Here is a 19,537-nt window from a genome sequence, read left to right on the forward strand (position 1 = left end):
CTTTGGGTCTCTCTCACTTATTATCTCCATTTATTGTACATTATTTCATTCAATTAAATGTTCAAATATTTACATGATACAAATGTTCCTTATATGGTTGTTTTCACATGATGCTAACAGGTAAATTAGTATATCATACAAATATAAAAAAGTTAATTTATTCAAAATTATCAATATTTTAAATGTAACATAGGTAAATTATTTTGCACCACATATATAACAATATAAGTTCCTAGTAAATTATGTAATCATATATGCAAAATAATTTACCTACAAAATAAATAAATATTTTTTATGCAAAATTAATTAAATACCAATATTTTGCAAAAAAAATATATATATAAAACAATTTACCTACATGCAAAATAATTTACCTACAAAATAAAAGAATGTCGATTGATTGCACACTCTATATAAATAACAAAATGTGGCTAGTACATATGTAATATCACATGAAAAATAATTTACCTACAAAATAAATAAATGTTTTTTGCCAATTGATTCAAATTAATTAATTACATATTATTTTACATAAAAATATAGATAAATTATTTGTACGCATATATATAATTTTAACAAAATGTGTCTAATACATACTGCAAAATAATTTACCTACAATGATTGTCAAACAAATAAAAGAAATGAAATATATGATGGTAAGAGAAGTACAAAGTAGATAATTTTATAATAATAAGGCACTTATTTCTCACAATTAAAGTGGATAATTTTTGTTTAAAGGAATTATGGTGGATAATTAAATTCATTAACATAATTAGAGTGTTGTGGCACAATTGTAAATAGTTTGAAAATAATAGGTATTTATTTGTTTACATGGCAGTCTACTTCAAATTTGGGTTTTATTTGGATGTTTACAATGAAATGGGTTTTTGTCAAGGAAATAAATGTTGCATGGACTTATATCTAAAGAACCCTATAAAAAATCAATCAACAGATAGTCAATTTACAGAAAATAATATAAGGGAATTAAGCTTTATTTTGGATTAATGCAGCCTAGAAACAAGGCCACAATTCTTTTATGAATTATTACAAGTTTTTACAGGTATATGACCAACATGAGCACTCTCTCTTTAGCCAACCAACCTCCACCACCGCCACCACCGCCGCCGCCACCACCACTTCTTCCACTGTTCCCAAAACCAAAACCTCCACCATATCCACCCGAATCCCCTCCACCTCCCCCACCCCCACCCCCACCACCTCCACCTCCACCATTGCCACCAAAATCACTATCACTCCCTTCTCCACAGCCACAGCAATCATCTCCTCGGCCAGTACCTGCAAAATCACACTTATTGTCCTGTTGAAGTCTATTCCCACCCGCAACTCCAGTGCCCTCTTCACCACTTTTGTAGCCACCACAATTGTCGCCATTGCTTTCATCCGGCCGCCTACAATAAGAAAGCTTACATAGTGTTTTACTTGGCAAACGTAATGCATTTATATAAGAATATGAACTTTGAATGAAAATACAAGAAAATGTGTTGCATGCATGGCACCATGTAAATCTGTGAGACTGTAACTCCCGTGAGGGCAGGGCAGACGACCTCGTTTTTGTTAGTACTGACTTGATTGTAATTGTTGAAGCTTGACCATTATGCATGGGACAGGGTCCGTGAATCTGATGAAAATCAGACCAGAAAGTTTATTGTTCCAACGTGGCCCTGTACATGTTTGGTCCTACTTTTCTTCAGTCTAACGATGATTATGAGGGAAGCTTCAAAAGGTTTGTTTGAGTAACATCCTTATGGAATATGTTCTTTTATTGTTTTTTAATAATTTAAACAGTCTAATTTTTAAAATTTCTCTCTTCAATATTATTCTTGCAAAATTTATCGAAATTCAAAATCATTTTATGACCACTTAATTAAATGTTAGTCTTTTCAGATTTGTTCAAGAGGTTTCAGATTTGTCCATTGTTTGGGGTCATAAATAAAAAAGTTTGCGAGGCCATTCATTTTTTAGAACTGTATTATAATTCTTGTAAAGTTTCAAATTTTGATAAATCTTTTGTGTAAGATTAAAAATTAAATTTAATCTTTTGACTCTGTGTTTATGTCAGCATTCATATTCACATTACAATTCACTTTCAAAAATTTGTTAATTTCATTAAAAAAACGTTACTCTTTTAACATCTCATTTATATCTTCATTTCTTATTGTTTTAATTAAATTGAACTTCACATAATTGAGCATCAACCAAACTATTTTTGATCCTCCATCCAAATTTAACCCACTGTATATTCGGATCACTATGTCAATCCATGTGAAAACCTATTATGTTTCAATCATAAGAGGAATTCTACAAAAGTATGATTGTACGTACACTATGATACCTAAACTAATTCATTGCACCTAAACGTACAGCATACTTTAATTAAGGTACCTAACAAGGAAAATATTGTATCTAGACTATTGTACCTACACAATGGCACCTAGTCTAATGAATGTACCTACATTAGGTACCTACGCTAATATACAATGCAAAACTATCATATGAATGAAAAATTTTGAAAAATTGTCACCTGTAACCTGCACAGGTGTGTCTGCACCCCCTGAGTGGACGAGAAAGAAAGGATTTCTTAAGCAACCCCCCCCCCCCAGCACTACTACAATTAACAATTTGAGCGATGAAGCAGAGTTTGTTGCGCAAAGACAAAAAACGTCGCCTGAAAATTAGCACGACGAAACCTTCGTCGCGTGGAAACTGTCGCACAAAGGTTGTGAAAGAAGGGTTTGCGTGACGTAGCTTACATCATCGTCTCACAAAAAGGGATTTGCATGACGACAATAACATGCGTCATGCAAAATATTTTGCGTGATGCAGCTTGCTCTCATTGTTGCGCAAAGATAGGTGCGCAACGTAGGTTATTGTTGTCGCGCAAATCTATTTTGCGCAACGTAGCTTACGCCATCGTCACGCAAAGTTATTGTTTTATTTTTTTGACAAAATATTTTTTATTTAATTTTTATAAAAAGTTTGATTAAACTATAAACAATAATTATTAAACCAAGAAAAAGTATTTAATTATAAAATATATGAAAATATATGTACAAGCTGTCCGAATAGAAAAAATAACTACAACATATAGTCATCTGAGTTTGATGCATCAGGCTATTGGGTATCGACTAGATGAAGCGGTTGGGAGGTCGAAGGTGGAGCAGGATTAGGTGCTGGTATCAAGATTTGGAGGCCAGACATCTCGAAGGCCTGTAAGATCATGCTCATCTTCTCGTCCAAAGCCATAATCTAGGCTTCCTAGGCTGCAATTTGGGCTTCGTAGGCCGCAATCCTATCTTTCAGGGTTGCCACTTCTTCCATCAGGGCAACAACCTGTCTCGTGGTCGGTCTGGAAGAGGAGGCACCCATCTTACAAACCAGCGCCTTCCTCATCCCCTGAACAACCTTGCCATGACGACAACCGTACGTCTGATTGTGATACCCCTTCCTTAATTTAACATTTTTGTAATATTAAATAGTGTGAATTTACCAAAATGCCCTTGTGGCAAGAATGTTGACTTTAGTTGACCACCTCATCAAAACTCTTATGACTAACTTTCTTAGTTTATTTTTATTGTATTTATCTCCATGAACACGTGGGCGTGAACGAATTTGAATTTGGAGCTATAACGAAGATTTTACGTTTTCGAAACGTCGAACGTTTTTCGAGTATTCCACGTTTCATCTCTAGTGACCTTAAATTGTGAGCCACTGAGACCGACAATGGAAAGTTTGTCCCCTTGCTTTTCCCCTTGTCCAGTGACACCCCCCTTCCCCTTTCATTTTTTGTCAGCCTCTCTCTCTAACTCTCACATCTCTCTACCCTCTCTCCCTCTCTTCCTCTCGGTTTTCCTTGGAACCAACCCCCCTCGAGGGCTTTACACACACAAATAGCAACACACAACAAACAACAATAACCATGGCACCGCCACCACCCTACCTGTGAACCCACGAACCCAGAAAACCCCCCAAACACCTTCTCCATTGCTGCATAGTGCAATTTCACTATTCATCGAGTTCCCCGGTGAGTTTCCACCTTCTTCGGCGAAGGTAAGCCTCGAAACTTGTCCAAAAGTTATAGATCATGTCTTGTTATATGTTCGAAAGTAGTTTTGAGAAGTTTTGGTGATGTTTGGACATAAGAAACTCACGGGGAAAGCTTCCCTAGTTTTGCGGCGAAGATAGCTACTTTTAAGTCATTTTTCGGCCAAAACACGATGAGTTAGCTGTCGAGAAATGTATCATTCTCTTTGTCTCATCGAGAAGTATGATCTTTATTTTTGAATCACTCAATTTCATTGAGTATTGAAAAAGTTATGAACGTTTAAATTTTACCCTGTTTCTAGCGAGTTTCCCAAATTTCCCATGGACCAGTTACCTTTCTAGCCATTTTCTGGTCATCTCCAGCAACGATGAGGCTTCCAAATAGGTATAATCCTGTTCTACACTTTCCTATCTTCATTTTGATATACTATGGGTCGAATTTGGTTAAGAAACGACGAAGTTACGAAGTTTTGAAATTTACCCAAACTTTCGGCCAAAAATTCCAATTTCCGGTGAGCTCTGGCGGCTTGACTCAGCTTGACTCAGCTTGGCTCGGCTCCGGTTCAGCTTGGATCGACTGAGTCAGCTGTTGACCGTTAACATTGACTTTTTGTTGACTTTTTTTTCAGGTTTCGCCCGGGTCCCCTCCTAGACTAATTTCAACGTCCAAATTTCAAATCCGCTCTCCGTTTTCTCAAATTCAATCATTTTAGTAGAGTTTTATTAACTGGTCCCTTTATGGGCTTAGGTATGTTTGTTAGTGGCGTTTTCATCCTCCCTAGTTCAAACAGCTCTTCGGTGACAGAGTATCTGTGAGTAGACCCCTTCTAAAATGCATGATTTTATTACTAGAAATCCATACATGAAAAGCATGATTTTATGACTATGTTTTATGAAACCTGTATTGAGTTATCAAATTTACGCTTTATGAAATATCATGCTCTATTGAATTTATGTCCTTTGAAATATTTATGAATATATTTACTTATGAACATGGTTTATGATGATGATTTGAGCTAGAACGCTCCTATGGATTTATGATATGATGTTTGTACTATTGAGCTTCGATGATATATATTTTGGAAAGATTATGTTCATGATTTTTTGTGATTACTTAGTGGATATTCATGCAATGTGCCTTTGGGCGGATGATATATGTTTGGGCGAAAGATTTATGTGCCTTCAGGTAGATAATATATGTGCCTTCGGGCGATTAAGATATCACTACTAAGCACACTATATATGATATATGTTTTACGAAGGTTTTATGGCATGCTAGGGTTTTGGGAAAACCTACTTCTTATTATACTATATGAGTGTTTCCAAACCCTGGGGGTTAGTATGTTTGAAGAGTAATTGTTTTAATATTACATATATATATCAACTTGGTCTGCTCATGTTTTGTTTAGCGCCCCCTTTAAGACCTAGGAATGAGGCATACGATCTGAGCTACGAGGCATTTCCATATTAGTGAATTTGTGTCATCCTCTCGGCATAGGACATCTCTTGTAATTGCACTTTCTAATATCTTCCGCTTATATTTTGAATTAGTAGTATACTCTGAACATGTTCACGCATTGTCACTTTTTAATTGTTGGCAATTGAATATTCTCCTTTGGTCTAGCGACTCGTACCTTATTACTATTATTTTGTTAAGGTTTGTTTTTGGATATTATATTGCGTTGTTACGTGCGAAAATTATATACATGTTTTACAAATTCTCGGCATATGCATTCATGAAATGGCTTGCTTCACCCTCTGGTGTCGGCCAACACGTGGCCATTCTGTTGTCTTTCGAACACCAGGATCAGGGCGTGTCACTGATCCAGGGTCTCAGTCATGATCTAAAGACTTGCGTTCTCGGGTGCAGTGACGTCCTCGATCGGGGTTCCGGGGGAAGCTGCAATGCCGCATGCTCTTCTCCACCATAGTAACCTGTAATAATAAGGAAAAACATTTAATATTTAATAAAAATGAAATTAATATTTGAACAATTCATAAATATAAGAATAATAATAATAATTACATATACTTACATGGGGCTACTCAGCGGTCTCATCGTTGAGTTGAACATAAACGTCCTTGAACATGTCGAGCTTTAGAACTTAGAACCCTCTTGAAGAAAAAAAATTAAGAAAATGTTATTAATCATAATTAAAAAATAGAAGAAATTGTATAAAACTTAAAAATCAATATACTTTCACCTAACATCGTGCCTCAACCTTATAGGAGAAGGGCATTGAACCGAAATGGTGGAAAAGTGTCTTTGACTCCCGAGCTTTCTTGCCAGCAACAAATTTCTTTTGTTAAATCCACAATATACATGTTAGTGTGACTATTTGAAAGAAATTATTAAAAAAGTTTTAAAAAATAACTAAAACAATAATAAATTATTATTAAAATATTATGTACATACTTATCTTACATTGCTGGTCCCAAGCCCGGATAAAGGAGGAGGGGGAAGGTGTCAGGTAGTCGACAGCCGGCACTCTTATCTTACGTTGAATTCTTATGATAATGAATCCTTAACGAAATTACTCTAAAGCTAGGTCATCACCCGTTAGTGGCACTCTGTGTGGCCCGAGCATAGTGATAAGTGAGCAAGGATCGCTGTAGTAAAACGAAGGCATACTGACGCTCTAAGTAGAAGATGTGATTACAGGACATAGGTTCAGGGTTGAAAGAGTAGAGAAAGACCTAGAAAAACTTTGGAAGAGACTCTAAAAAAAAACTTGAACTACTTGGATCTAACAGAAGACGTGCCATATAACTGAGCGCAATGGTGTTCAAAGATTCATATAGCCGATCCCACTTAGTGGGAAAAGGCTTTGTTGTTGTTGTTGTATGTACATACTTACCACAAATTTTATGTCCGTAAAATGTTTGTAGAGCCACTCCCCATCCTTGGGTTGCTCCAACAACAACATTGGGCAACCCTCTAGACTAGCAATCTTCAAATCATCCCATTTCTTAAAATGTGCGTGGAGTTTGCACTTTCAATGTTTGTACCGGGTTGTTAAGTTCTCCTCTATGTAGACGGTGGCCTCGGGGGATATGTCCTTAAGATTATAATTGAACTACAAATATGAAAATTATAAAATAATAGTAAGAAATTTAATAATATTAAAATAATATACTTTTGTTTATAAAATTTGTAAACAAAATTAAAACAATGATAAGGGTTAAAAATGAAAATACTAACTGACAACTCATGCCGCATCGTTGCCTTCGTCTCCTTGGGATTTTCTGTCGTTTTTGGTAAATGATTCACCTTTTACATGATCGTCGAAGGGTTGCACGATTTGGGCAAAAACAAACAGTTTCTCTTTTCTGACACCACTATCATTATTGCATTAAGGATGATTGAAAGCCATCTCAACATCTTCAAGATACATTGCACAAAAAGTAAGCGACTCATATGTGACCTATGCCTCCATAAGTGATCCTTCAAGCTTTGCCCTGTTTCAGACACACTTTTTCAACTCACCAAAAGATCTGCACAAATAAAAGGTATGGTACAAATTATTCAAAGCGTTCGTTGATCATGAATCTATTATATATATGGATGCCTAATTAATTACCTTTCTATTTGATACATCCATCGACAGTTGACTGGTTCGGCAAGCAATGCCTCATCTGGCAAGTAAATCATCATGTGAATCAAAATTTATAGACAACTGGAGGAAATATATGTTCGAACTTGCATAGGATGTTCACAATGTCATCCCACAATTGTTTAACATCCAACTTCCGCAAACACCTTGCAAACAATTGCGAAAAAAATCTCGACAACACGATTGGTTTCACCACATTAAGGTGCAATAGGTGTCGTATACCAACCGGAAGAAGGCGTTGGAGTATCACATGACAGTCATAACTCTTCATTCCAGAAAATTTACATACCCTCACATTCAATGTGAAATATTGGAAGTATACCCATATGGAAACTTTATAGGAGAAATAAAGTTGAAAAACTTTTCTAGTTTAACTATAAAAATGGATGGCCTTTCTTCAGCATACTACTGATTCTCTTCATCCACAAGGATGACCTAATGCCCATTTGTTCTAAATCGAGTCGAGCTTTGATCGTGTCCTTCATTTTTCCTTCAATGTCTAGAATTGTCCCGACCAAAGAATCAAACACATTTTTCTCAATATGCATAACATCGAGGCTGGCTCATTTTTAACTTTGACTAGTATGGGAGCTTAAATAACATACTCTTGTGTGTCCAGTTCAACTATGTAGTTGGTCCCCTTTGCCAAAATGACCAAAATCTAAATGGTTTAACTGATCCAAAATCTCATCATCGGACCATTTTCTTGCTCTTCGGCAAGTCTCTGTTGTGCCGTGGAAGACTTTACCGTTTTGATGCCATTCGGAAACCATTGCAATACGCGGGAAAATTGTTTACGGTCCATATCACTACTGCTCGCATGGTGAACATCTACCCAGTATACTTATCGTATGTACAAACATTGTTTTCCCATTAATCATTTAACTTATCAACCAATGGCCGCAAATAAACATCAATAGACTTTCTTGGATCTTCAATAATTAATAGAGTCAACATCATGTATTCTTTTTTCATGCACTTCCAAGGTGGCAAATTATAAGGAAACACAACGACCGACCAAGTGTTGTGGATTTGGTTTAGAACCCCGAACGGATTAAATGCGTCAGTGGCAAGTCTTAATATGACGTTGTGTAGGTCAGCTGCAAAATCAGGGTATATCCGATCGAATTATTTCCATAACTCTCCTTATAACATCGTCATTTACCTATCATTCCTTATGCCATCTCATGTCACTTGTGGTATGCATCGACATGTACAATCGTTGCAACCTTGGCTTTAGTGGAAGATAACGCATTACTTTTGTGGAATCTTGGTCTTTCTATTATGTGATGTCATTTTAAACCTTGGCTCATTGCATACAGGGCATTTATCCAACTGTTTGTTCTCCTTATAGAACAATATACAATTATTTACACATGCGTGAATTTTTTTATACCCCAATCCGAGACCCTTCAACACTTTTTGGGCACTTTTATGATTTTGAGGTAAACAATTGTCCTTTGGAAGCATCCTCTTGATAATTCCCAAAAAGTAATCACAACACTTGTTTGACATACAAAACTTGATCTTGCCGTGCATTAACTCCACAGTTGCCGTGAGCAATGAAAAGTTCTCGCAACTCGGATATAATTCTTGCTTGGCATTTTTCAATAGTTTTTCATAGTTTTTTAATGACTTACTATCCATGGTTGGAGGGCGTTATCTCCCCTTCTTGATTGGTGTTGGGCGAAACGTATGGATAAACGTCATTTAGAATATCCATAACTTGTTCATTATGATCCACATTAGATTCAACAGTCTCCTTCGTATCACGTATGAAGACAAAGCATGGTCTAATCATTCCACATGATGATTCTAAGTAGTATAGGTCTCCATCATCCCATTTCTTACTAAATGAAATCGAACATTTTTTAATGTCTCCCTCATTGAGTTGTTATATCTCCTACACGGACACCGAATATGAGTTGAACCCAGGTTGTGCCTACTTACGAATTCAATGAACTCATATATTCCATCCAAGTACTCAACAACACATCTGTTCTGATTTTGTATCCACTGTCTGTCCATTTGTCTGCAATCACAATAAAAATACAAGAATCCCAACAACTTCAACTAATGTCTTGTCACCTTATGCCTTCGGTAAGGGCCCTATCCCATTTAGGAATGCACAGTTATGTGTCGTAATTTACGATTCCATTAGATTAAATTTCGATGTGGGCAAATTTCGGCAGCATCTCCTTACAGTTCTTCAAGTGCACGTCATAGATATATAATATCTATTGTGCACTCGAAGAATATCAGGAAATGTTACCAAAATTCCCACTATTGAAACCTAATCCGTGAACCGTAAACTACGACACATAACTATGCATTCCCAAACTGTCCAAAAAATGGGACAATTCAAGAATTAATTGGACCGCAATCATGCTTTCGCATCCATGCACGAAATCCAACTAATTCTCAAACAGGAAACTAAGCTTTTCTTGAAAATAGTGTACAAAATTAAGTAGTATTAACTTCATACAACACAAAACAATTTGTCTGTGATATACAAAAATATGTGCATACAAATAAATTAAATCACAGTAATTACTAAAACTAAGTAAAATAGATAAAATTAATAAAGATTACTTTAGCGAAGAAAATATCCTCAAATTCGTTCTTCAATGATATTTGTATGCAAAAATCTTGTACAAAATAAATTTAATTGTTTTTGTTTGAATTCTTAATTCAAAGTTACATATACAAAATCAAATCGCTTATCGGATAAGGATAGATTGAGGAAGGGAGAGGTGAAGGAGGAGAAGAGAGATGGAAGATTTGTATGATAAATTTAAGAGCAAGGGAGGGATTGGAGAAGGTTTTCAAGAGAGATAAGGGAGGGAGGCAACCGCTGCAATTTGGTTTGCAGTTTCTGCCTCCCATATTGCTTTTGTGATCTGAAAATACTCGTCGACTTTGCGCGACGAAGCTTTCTGTCGTGCAAATAATTTTAGTACGACGAAGGCACACATTCGTCGCTCAATGATTGGAAAAAAGGCGGTAAAATCTTGGTTTGGGGCTAGAAAATTGCGTGACGGACCAACTGCATCGCGCAAAGGGTTTTTGCTTAACAATGAACTAAAATGTCGTGCAAAAACCCTTTGCACGATGCATTTAATTCGTTGTGCAGTTTTATTTTACCGCCTTTTTTTCAAACATTGCGTAACAAATGTGTGCCTTTGTCATGCTAAAATATTTTCGCGACGGAAAGCTTCGTCCCCTAATGGCCCATCGCGCAAAACGTCATTGTGTGATGCTTCTTTATCAATGTTGTGTGAAACGTTTTTGCGCAACGTAATATGCTTCGTTGCGCAATTTGCCATCGCGCAAGTGTGTTTTTGTACTAGTGCAGGATTCAAACCAATCAAGTTACTTGCCTTTTAGTAGATCGTGAGTGGGTCTATCATCCTCCTTAATATAGTCCTCCTATAATCAATAGCATTTCGTTCATGGCTGGAATACAGTTACATTTCACCATAAATCTACCACTAATGGTGTATTTTAAAAAGAATGATCAAATTTAGAATTACAAAACTCTTCGTGTTATAATATAAGGAAAATTAATAAAAATGGCTTAAAAACTTTTAGTTTTAACGATAAGGACATAATAAAGGTTAAAGTGAATAATATTAATATTAACTTTTTAGTGTAAAAATATGATTTTTCGTTAAAATGAACAGTACGAGAATTTTTCATTAAAGTTTCGTATAATCTAAATGTCATCTTATTCAAGCCCTAAAATCCAAAAGCACCACCATTTTTTGATAGGGCAAAAGACTGTTTACTACCCTCAAGTTTCATGGTTTTCAACATTTAGTACATCAATTTTTTTTCATCCCAGAGTCATACTTAAAGTGTAAATTTTGGGACAGTCTCATACATCCGTTAGTCAAACTGTTAAGTCTCCCGTTAACTGTGACGTGGCACCCATGTGGATAATGATGGACGCCACGTGTCATTAAAAATATAATAAACTATTAAAATAATTAATTAATTAAAAGTTAAAAAAAAAAAATCCCCAGATCCCTTTGTCTTCCCCACCCCGACCCCCCTCCATTCTCCATCTGCACATCCATCCTTCCCCCATCCCCTCCGCCCCCTTCATCCCATCCACCCCCTTCATCTTCTCCATCCGAGCACCCCTATCACCCACCCCTTGCCTACCCAAGCCACCCTTTCTCCATCCACTCCTCCTTCTGGCACTTGCTGCAACCCCCACCCTCTCTTCTCTCCTCTGCAAGCACCCATTCTCCCTCCCTCTCTTCTCTCCTCTACAACCCACACCAACCACCCTCCCTCCCTCCCGTCCTCTCTCTCTGATTTCCTCACCGGAGCTCCGCCCTCCCTACGCCATCCCCAGAGCCATCTCTGTACGCCCCCTCTCTTTTTCTCTCTCTCTACAATTTGAATTTTTGGATTTGGATTGATTGATTGACTGATTGGTTGTTTGATTGAGATTTGGTTGGTTGGTTGGTTGTTGTTCTTGAATCTTTGCAGCTAGGCGAGATTTCTGTGGAAGAGAGGGTCGTCGTGCTTCCATCCGAGGACAAGGGACTTGTCGGGTTCCTGGACCTCGACAGAGTGGATGGCTAGGTTCTTGGATGTGCAGAGGGAGTGGACAGGACTAGGCCTATGCAGAAGGAACGAGAGAAAAAATGAAAGGGAATCTGGGGAGAAGGGGGAGGGGAAGGATGGATGTGTAGAGGAAGAAGGGATGGGGGGTCGGGGTGGGGAAGACAATGGGGATCTGGGGTTTTTTTTTATTTTTTTTATTTTTTACTTTCATTTTATTAATTATTTTAATAGTTTAATTATTTTTAAATTTTTTAATGACACGTGGCACCTAGTCATTGTCTACGTGGGTGCCACATCATCATTTAACAGTAAAGTTAATAGTTTGACTAACGGATGTATGAGACTGTCCCAAAATTAACACTTTAGGTATAACTCTGGGATGAAAAAAAATTGATGTACTAAATGTTGAAAACCATGAAACTTGAGGGTAGTAAACAGTCTTTTGCCTTTTTAAAACTTGAGGGTAGTAACAGTCTTTTGCCTTTTTTGAGAAATTTAAAACGATACGGCTTCCTCTTCGCTAGCTGTTTGCCTCTTATTTTTGAAAAGGCGGGCAACCAAAATTCAGAGAGAGAGAGAGAGAGAGATGGAAGGAGGGAGCTCAAGCGACAAATTGCAGAGTATACAAGAGAGAGAGAGATGGAAGGAGGGAGCTCAAGTGACAAATTGCAGAGTATACAAGACGCCATTAGATCTTCAGATGTAAGTAATTCCAGTTTTCCATTTCAATTTCCCCAATTTCAGTGAATTCAATTTTAACTTTAATTAGGGTTTCCATTTTCTACTCCAATCTCGTTTCTCTCACTTTGTGCTTTTTCTCCTGCACTGTGTTCAGCTAGGGTTCTTGTAGTAACGTGACGGAAATTTGAACTCGATTTTTATAAAATCTCAGATTGTTTCAATTTCTTTGGGAAATATTGGATTTTTATTCTTTCGATTAATTTGAGGATTTGCTGAGGTTAATTTTATTTTATTTTATTTTATTTTTTTAAGTTCACGTTATTATTTATTTATTTAATCATGGCTCGAAATCGTGTGTTCTGCAGGTAGTGGAGAATCGTATTGAACTAGTCAGGGAGCTTGGTGACTTGAACATATCAGAGAAATCTGAATCGGCATCCCTTGCGGAATGTCTAACAGTATCCAATTCAATGCTGTTTAGGTTTTATTATACCGTTTGATGTTTGAGAAATTAAGAAAGGATTGCAAGGGAGATGTACTCAAATTTTGTTTTGAACGAGCTTTACTTTTCAGGCACACTCCATAGTCATGCGTGGCCCAAATTCAGAGAGAAACTGAGGATTAATTTCTATAATGTTCGTTAGCGGTGTTTATTATCGGATTGTCCAATTTGTCATGCATAAGGATCAATTACTTTTTATTTGCCCTTTTCTTTTCCAATGCTCCTACGGTTTCCTGTAAGTTTAATTTGATGCTATGTTGTAGGACATGATTGTCTTTTGCAAGTGGTCATAATTCGATATGCAATCTTCTCGTGACCTGTTCGCGATGGTTTTATTGTTCATTGTTTTATTCTTAAGAACAAGCTTGACATTCTGGGAGGACTATACTTGCTTGGACGTAAACCAGTGCATGTTAAACAAGGCTATATTACATGTGGCTGTAAAATACGTAGAATCTGATATATCCAATGTTCTATCACAACTCCTTGCCCTCAGGATCAAGGTAATATGTCTTTTCGTGCAGTGTGCCTGTATTAAAAGCCAGGGTGTAAGTTTCTTATACCTCAACGGAACCCTTGGTATCTTAAATTCTAACTTTTTGAGGATTATTTATCTGTCAGGTTAGCATATGGTGTGGTAAGCACGTAAAAATGACTCTTATGTCAAGTGAGGAGTCTCAAGCGGAAGAGCACGGCAATCTGTTCTTTGAGGTAAATAGTGGTGGACACTGTTAGTTTTCTTTGAGGAATGTCTTCAAGTAGCTTCTCCTTTTCTCTTGAACCAAGCCATACCTTTTATTGGAGGGTCTGTGTTGGTGTTTATTTCCTTAAAGGGTTATTTTTCTGAAGTTCATTGACATGTTTGACGTGCGTAACTTTTCGCTCTTTTAGTTGCTGATATTTCCCATAACACGCCATACCATATGCATGAACTGCTTACACCATTTGTCTGCTGCATGGTGCACCAACTGTCTTGTAAAAATTCAGTTTTCTTCATATTGTACTCATTTTTGCAGCTGCTTCTGGATCTTCTGATCTTCTCTGGTGCTAGTTTCTCAGGGCAAGGTTCCCTGTTTCTGTCGACAAGCTGTCAGTGGATACTGTTGAGAAATTCTTAGTGGAACAGTTAAACTTGATCAAAGATTCAATATCAGAGATTAAGGTACTTATTAATTGCACTGTGTTTCCAGTGCTAATTTTTATGATAATTAATTTGATATAAGTATTTAATACTTAGTTTATGTACTAGATCTTATATGTTATGTACTAATTTGTATTCAAAGATGTCACAACTTTGAGATGCTACAGAACGATTAATGAAAAGGGCGACTTCACTTTTTTCTTTTCGATATTTTTGATACAGAAATTACTTAATCAAATATTTTCTTTGTGGAATGAATTTTAGTAATAACCAAAGAATGCTTTGCCAAATCCACTATTGCTAAGTACTTCGTGAGTCGGGACTTATGAATTTCTGATGTTTAATACAAGGAAAGAAGCTAAGATTGACATCCAATGAAGTGCCTGGGAATCTTTACTGGGTATTAGAGATTCAGCTCAATTATACGTATGGATTCCATAAATAATTTTATATAGCTATTTGTTGGTTTTTGAAATATGACTTTTCTTTTAATTTTCTAAATGTATATTTATTCAAATGGACCCCGTGCTTTTAAAATGGGTCATACTGTATTTCATTGTCTTTGAATTTGTCCATAATCCATGTCCTACTCATATCTGATCCAACCTTATGGTTTCCTAGGCACGAACTTATGCAAGTCAGTGGCACATTGAGCACTTGTGCATGACTGATACATATGCAATCGAAGGCACATTTTCATTAATTTGTTAAATGAAAATTCGATAAATGGGCCATGACTAAACAATTCAAGCATAAAATGTTGTGCATGTATATTGTTATTTATCGAAAACTGATCTCTTTGTGCATATGGTGTGAATGAGTTTGATGTTCGTCTATGAACTTTTGATATGAGTGAGGAGAATGCTAGTTCTTAACTGCCTTAATTTCTTTCACTGACATGTGAGCATGCTGGTGCAATATATATTTATGTTTTATTGAACCTAAAATATTCAGTTTTATTGATTTTAAAACGCCGCTCATGTCTCACATTATTATATTTTAAAACAAATTATTATATATTTTAAAACACCGCTTATGTCTCACATGGGGCTTTCTAACATCTAATTGCAGAGAATTCAGTCATTTGAATCAGTAGGAAAAGTCACATTGGAGGTCATTGATGCTGTAATAAGACTATGTGGAGCATATGCTCGAGCTGTAGATTGGGAGTCTTGGGAAGAAAAGCTTGAGATGGATAAATCTGGAATGGAATTTGAAGGGGTCAGTAATATGAATCACGTTATTAATGTAATAAAGTATACAACAGAAAAAATGTGTGAGATAGGCGTTGTTGCTGCTAATAATGGGGGCAGTCTGGTAAAGGTCCTCAATTTTTCGTGGAAAGGTGTAGTCACTTTGCTTCAGATTGGTGAGGGGGTATGCGCAACAAAGGTGAATGTAGCCAAATCTTGTCTCATTGGTCAATGAATCTTTAAGATGTGCAGCTGAGGCTTGGTCATCATCTTTGAATGAAACCATCTCCATGACAGAAGCTAGAAAGACATTTCTTCCAGTAAAGTTTTATCTGATTAATGCAATAAAAAGATCTACCATGTATCACCATTTCAAGCATATCTGGTACGGAGGGAGATAACAAATTGCATCCTGATGATCTCAAGCTTTAAAATTTCATTGAGCAATGAAAGCCTGTTAAAAATTGCCACTGAAGTTTTCACAGAACTCTTGGAGAAAGCATCCTTGGATCTACTATTTTTGTTACTGAATCCATCTCAAGTGAAGCATCGGTGCAAGGTTGAGATTCTAGACTCTCTGTTCAAAAGAGGAAGCTGCACAGATGCTGTCTCTGGAGATGTGAGTAAATTTAATAAGATAAGTTCATTGGATGAAATCATTTCATTTTGTGGGGAAGCAGTGTCTGGAGAAAAAGACTTGTTGCTTGGTGGGGTTTCGTTATTTCAACGTTTGTTGAAATTTTCTGTTGTCTTGAAGTAGATGTAATATTTGGGATTACGAGAAAGCTTGGTTGGTTCTTGGATATATTAATTGATGAAGAGGTATATTCTTCCATTTTGCTTTTGCAAGTTCCCGTCTTATATGGTTCTGGAGAAACCGTGGAAATTGTCTGGCAGCCTATGTTTTCTTCGCTTTTGAATGTATTGGAATTCTTCATGCTTGTGGTCTCTTTTAGTCCTGCTTGGAGGGAGTTGGAGGCTTTCCTTCTTGAGAATATATTTCATCCTCACTTCCTTTGCTGGGAGATTGTAATGGAACTTTGGTGCTTTATGCTGCGGTATGCTTAGCCAGGGACGGTGAGTGGCATCATTGGTAAACTGTGCTCATTATTGAAGTTAGTGGCATCTTCTGAATCAGTTCTTGTACCTGGTTCTGCTCTGCAAAAATTGGCAAGATCAATCAGCATGCTTCTTACTTTTGGCGCACGATCTATGGTAGACCAGGTTTGCTTGTCCATTGTTAGTGATGAGGGAACTCAGTCATTGTCAGTTATGCGTCTAGCCTTGTTCAAGGAAGGATTTCCACTGAATTTACTCTCAGACAATTGAGAAGTATTACAACTCAAAGAATCATTACTGATTACCATGTCTTCATAGAAAATTTTGATGGCAAGTTTATGAGATCTTCTGGTTCTGGTGTGTATGGTGTCCCAGTTTTTGCTTTGTCTGCTTCATTGCAGTCTCTGTAAGTAACTAAAAACCTCGACTCATTCTTGAATATGTCTGTTCTTAGTTCAATAACTTTGTTCTTTGTCGTATCCGTTGCTTCTTGGATCATTTATTGTGAGTAAGGTTTTTTTTTTTTGTATTCTTTTGTGGGTGCTAGCTATCATTTACTCTTATCCATTTCCATAATTGTGTAAAGTTTTTTCCTGGCACTTTATTGTCTACCTTTCATAATAGCATTCACGAACCAATATATTTAACAAAGCTTTTTCCTCTCCTGCAACCAGATCAGTCTATCCAATAACGACGTGAAGACCCTGAAGCTTTTAGTGTCCATCATTCATAACTACAAAGTTTCTTCAGATAAACTAATGAAGGACCACTACTGTAAGCTTTTGAGTGAAACATTCTTTATCATCTAAAAAATGAAGCACCTGTATGCATCTGACAAAATGGGGTGAAAGTAATCTATGAGCTCGAAAACCTGTTTATCTCAGGACCTGTAGCTACTGATACACAATTGTATGAATGCAAACCAAATCTGGCACTTTTCATGGCAGGCCTGGCTCGTATGGAAATCAATGAAACTAATGAAAGTGCCAAGATCTCTTCTCCGTGCGAGTTGTATCACATGCTGTTGAGAGAACATCATTGGGCATTTGTTCACTTGGCGATTACAGCATTTGGATATTTTTCTGCTCGGACAGGTTGCAATGAGCTTTGGAGATTTGTGCCGGAGAATGCAGCGCTTTCATATGTTTTAGATTCTGGAAATGAGGCAACTGTGGAGAGATTCATGTCAGAGTTTAAGATATATCTCGAGAAGGAAACAGCGCTTCTTACAGTGAAACCTTGTTCTGACCAACTTCGTCTGCTTGCGAGGGAGGGTCTAACTCTGAAAGAAATGTTTCAGAAGATTTCAGATGCCATTGTGGAGACATCAGAAAGTGAAAACATGGAAATCAACTGTGAAAAGCAAACGGAGATCAATGGTGGGAAGCAAACCAATAAGAAAAGGAAACTTCCAGATGGAATTAGGAAGGGAATGGAATTGCTAGAGAGTGGAATGAAGGTTATTGTTAATGGCCGGTTTTCGTGTGACCATTTTAATGATCTGGGTAAGATAAGAACCTGAATGAATGTTCATTGTCAAGCAGCAGGAGATAAAAGAGTCGAACCTGGTTGTTCGACTCAAACAATTGTGGTTTGTGGATTGTGCTACAGCGGATCGAATTGAACGTTAAGACCATGTGCATTGGTCTGGGTTAATCCTTAAAATATCCAGAATGGTTGTCTTAAAATTTTAGTTTTAGCCTATTTTTTTTTTGGGTAACTTTTTCATAAATAAACTTTATGTAGATTATCTTAATTTAATTTTTTTATGGATATTTCAACTTAAAAATACTTAAATTCTGATGAGAATTGTTATTAGCACTTTAAAATTCTCATTTTACACTTCTAACTTTTTATATTTGGAAAGAAAAATACACTTGTGAGGAGTGTAGAATGAGATTTTTGGAGTACACTTCCCATTCTGATAACTAATTAAAATTCACACAATCTTTCCTATTCTTAAACATAAAGTTCATACACATGCACCACATTGTTTTTTTAAAAAGGGACAACTGGTGGCAAATCATGGTTATCCACCCCTTCTAGAGGCCGAAAAGACTCACAGAGACATTTCAACATCCCCTTGACCACAAGTCTGACTTCCACACCAGTAGCGGGTTTCCACATGAAACATGAAAGTCACGTAACGACATGGAAAACCCTTTCTACACATATGAAACACATGAAATTACGTCCAACTAGCGGCACTAACCACTACTCTATCCAAGCTTCCCTTTCACAAGTTACACGTTTTATTGATAGTCTTCTACCAATCGTAAACACCTTTATAGATTCGGTTGATATTGGAGTTAGAATTAAACTTGTCAAGGATATTACCCCACAACTCCTTTTTATTTTGATTTGTGCCGATTGCACAATCTTCGCTAATAGAAATCCATGCCAAGCACAATGCAACAACTTCATCATGTGTGACCAATTAGGTCCTCTAACATGATCTTTTGACATTTTGAAAATTTCGGAATTAGGAAGAAATAGTTTTGGAAGTGGGTAGAAGGAAAAAAAAAATAAGAGAACTGTATGAGGAAAGTTAACGACTAGTTAATGTTAGCCGTTCAATTAAATGTAATTATAAAAGGAAAAAAATTGAATATGAACCGTTAGATGAACCAACGACTAGTTAATGTTAGCTGTTCGATGAAGGAAAGAGTCGTTGGGCTCTGATGGACTGGCCGACAAATTTGTGAGC

The 19,537-nt window shown here is 36.7% G+C and overlaps 1 pseudogene; it reads left to right on the forward strand.

The window, feature by feature from the left end:
- Positions 1-12,787: 12,787 nt before the first annotated feature.
- On the forward strand, positions 12,788-18,639 carry LOC139193076 (uncharacterized; annotated as a pseudogene).
- The last annotated feature ends 898 nt before the right edge of the window (positions 18,640-19,537 follow it).

The sequence above is a fragment of the Malus domestica genome, chromosome 16 (assembly GCF_042453785.1).
Source record: "Malus domestica chromosome 16, GDT2T_hap1".
Taxonomy (NCBI): domain Eukaryota; kingdom Viridiplantae; phylum Streptophyta; class Magnoliopsida; order Rosales; family Rosaceae; genus Malus; species Malus domestica.